Source organism: Melospiza georgiana, chromosome 24 (genome assembly GCF_028018845.1).
Source record: "Melospiza georgiana isolate bMelGeo1 chromosome 24, bMelGeo1.pri, whole genome shotgun sequence".
Taxonomy (NCBI): domain Eukaryota; kingdom Metazoa; phylum Chordata; class Aves; order Passeriformes; family Passerellidae; genus Melospiza; species Melospiza georgiana.
Window position 1 is genome coordinate 9,337,810 of NC_080453.1, and position 3,698 is coordinate 9,341,507.

Here is a 3,698-nt window from a genome sequence, read left to right on the forward strand (position 1 = left end):
GGCGGCGGCGAGGCCCGAGGGGCGCGGGGCGCGGGGCGCGGGCGGGGGGCGGCGGGGCCGCCGCGGCGGCGAGCGCTGGAGCCGCCCCGCCACAGCCCGAGCGGAGCTGGGCCGGCCGCGGCGCCGGGCTCGGCCCACACAGCGGGCGGGACGCGGCCCAGGGAGGCACCGGCGGGGCGGCGCCGGCGGCGGGAGGCGGGAGCGGGGCGGGGAGCGGCGGGGAGGGCGGGGAAGGGACGGGATGGGATGGGACGGGATGGGATGGGGATGGGGATGGGATGGGATGGGGATGGGGATGGGATGGGATGGGGATGGGGATGGGGATGGGGATGGGATGGGATGGGATGGGGATGGGATGGGATGGGATGGGATGGGATGGGGATGGGATGGGATGGGATGGGATGGGATGGGATGGGATGGGGATGGGGATGGGGACGGGACGGGACGGGACGGGACGGGACGGGACGGGACGGGACGGGATGGGGATGGGGATGGGGATGGGATGGGATGGGATGGGATGGGGATGGGGATGGGGATGGGATGGGATGGGGTGGGATGGGGATGGGGATGGGGATGGGGATGGGGATGGGGATGGGGATGGCGATGGGGATGGACTCGGGGCCGGGGCCGGGAGCGCAGCGGGGCTGTGCGAGGAGAGCGGACAGGGGGATAAGAGGGGAGAAAGGGAGCTGGGGGCGCTGATGGGAGAGGGAAGGAAGGGAAGGGGAAAATGGAAAGGAAAAGGGTGGGAGGGGGCGGAAGGGGGTGCAGGGGCAGAGGAAGCAGGGGAAGGGGGTGCAGGGGCAGAGGGCCCCGGGGGCAGAGGGCGCTCTGCAAGGCTGGCTCGGGGGGAAGCGCAGCGGGGGCCGCGCAGGGAGCGGAGCTGTGCGGGAATCCAAGCCCCAAAGCGCGGTCCGGGTGCCGGAGCACAGCGGGATGTGGGGCAGGTGTCTGCTGCTGTCGGGGAGCACGGGGGGCTCTGCGCCGCGCACCGGGGCTGGCAGGGACAGGGGTGCCCAGGCGGGACCGGCCACGGGGCACGGGCACGGGCACAGCTCCCTGGGCACAGCCGAGCCCGTGCCCTTCTCCCCGGTGACCGCTCGCTCGCTCGCTCGCTCGCTCTGAGTCACCAGGAAATCTGATAAGGCTCCGCTGAAACCTCTGGAGCAGCCTGGGGGGGCCGCTGGCACCGGGCCGGCTCAGCCTCCCTGATTTCTTGGCTCTCCTCCAGCACCCTGGCTGTCGCATGTGTGTGATCAGAACAACCCAAACCTGCTTTGCTGCCCAAACTTCAGGAGCTGAGGGGCCTTTTGGTAAAGATGCAGCCCTTAATTCTTGTGAGAAGTGCATGGGCCCTTGCCATGCCATGTGGCAGCTGAGCCTCGAGCTTTGAAGGTGACGTTTGCTGGTTTGCACCAGCTACACTCTTGATTTAATCCTCCCAAAGCGCTAGTGGTCAGAGGATGCAGGGAATAGGGAGGGCAGGAGGGGAGCAGCATGGAAAATCATCCCCAAACGTGACCCATCCATTAAAGCACATCATCAGCCCCAGCAGGAACACGCTAGGTGTGTCAATTCCTCTTTTCCGTTTGGCCGTGTGCTGGGCAGCCAGATTAATCTGTTTTAGCAATTAGGCAAGAAACCCTGAGCGTTTCTCGTTCTGAAGGGCTTAGTCATATCTGGGTGAGAAGCCTGAGCTGGTGATGTGGGCAAAACCCTGGGGGCAGCTTGGCCTCCAGAGGCAGTTCCTGGAAGCAGAGCAGGTACAGAACAGCTGGAAATGCTCCAAAGGATTTGGGTTGGTGCAGGTCCTTGGCCAAGTGGAGATTTCCTTGCTCTGGCCTGTTTTAACCTGCAGACAAACCCCAGTCCAGCTCCAGGTGTCTGCAGGACAAAGCACTTTACAGAGTAAGATCCGTGTCTGTGAAACTGCATCTTCACCCTGGGACGTCCTAACTGTGGCACGGGGTGTGAAATTGAACTTTGTGTGCGTGTTGTGGGGGTTTTACACTGAATTCCCTTTTTCCTTCTGTGTAGGTTGAGGATAGAAAAGGAGACAGGAAAGTCGCCAGCAAACTGGTGACTTTTAAAATTATTGTTGAAATAATTTAAATTTATTATTAATTTTAAAATACATTATTTTAAATTATTATTAATTTTAAAATACATTATTGAAACGCCTTTTAAAATTAATAATAACAATTAAAAATACCTTTTGTATGACTTAAATTTCAACACTGTGAAAAGGGAAGGCTCTCAGGCAGGTTTATTCCCTGCTCCCTGCACCTTTCCTCAGAACAGCCACAGCCCTGTTCCACGAAGATCCTCTCCAGGTGTGGCTCTCCTGCAGGAGCTGCGCTGCTGGGAGAACACCTTGTTTGCATTCCCCAGCTTTCACACTGCACCAGCCAACTCCAGCTCTGACAGCCAGGACCAGCAAGTCCTGCTTGGCCCCAGCCTGGCACTCCTGTCACCAGCCTGAGAGAAAATCCAGCTCCCATGGCCCAGTTTCCTCTGCACCAGCAAGGAAAACTTCCATGTCAAGGGCATCTGAATTTTCTGCGTGGAGCTTTGGGTCCCCATGGAGATGGCATCTGGGGAAAGAAGATAAAACCCTTTTGTGAGGATGGATCCCGGTTATTATTTGTTTAATTAGAATCTGGACTGATGCAGAGGCAACAATTAACAATTACCTTCCGTGGAGGACTTTGACAGCAGCTGAATAGGTTTAATGACTTGCAGGATGGAGACAAATCACTGCAGCTGCCATTCGTGAGGCTGGAGGTGCGAGGAGGAGTCCCCGGGCCCGATGTCTCTGATTTAAGGGGCTTTTCCTCCTTCTTTTGGAATGACCAAGCAGGAATTTTCCTCCGCCGTGCAGCTGGGATTATCCGGGAGCCAGGGAATTAAGTTCCAAATGAAAATTTAAACTATTCATTACGCTTTATTAGCAGGCTTCAGGAACGCTTAATTGTGGAAATAAGTTATAGGAGAGGTGAGTGGGTAAGTTTTGCTTTCTTTCACGCACCTCCCCGTTTTTGGGAGGGTTCATTAGGAGGATCGGGACTGGGCTGGCTTGTCCTCAGTGTCCCCAGGGCGGGTGGGAAGGGTTTTGCAAACACTGCCACCGCCTGGCTCTTTGCGCTTTATTTTACACAGAGTTTTGTTTTCCGAGCAGCGCCGGGCTCGGTGCTGCCGCAGGGAGGGGAGATGCCAAAGGGCCCGGGGTTCAGCCAGCCTGGCACGGAGGGTCCTGGGGTGTCCCTGCAGAATCGGGGGGTTCGGCTCCTCTGCCCGGAGCAAAGGCTGCAGGACGGGGTGGGGACAAGAGGAGCCTCAGGGTGACCCAACTGCAGCTTTCCAGCCCCTGAAGGAGCCAACAAGGGTTGGCTCAAGGAAAACGGATTATTTAAAGGGGTCCGGAGAGGCAGGACAAGGAGGAATAGCCTTAAAGCTGGTGGGGTGTAAATTTAGGTGGGATTTTGGGAATGAAATGAGTGTGGGCAGGCACAGGGTGCTCAGAGCAGCTGTGGCTGCCCCTGGGTCCCTGGCAGTGCCCAGGACCAGGGTGGACAGGGCTGGGAGCAGCCTGGGACAGTGGGAGGCGTCCCTGCCATGGCAGGAGTGGGACAGGGACATTTCCAGGGCCAGGAACGGGACCCTGAGCCCCCTCTTCTGCAGGCTGGACAAACTGAGTG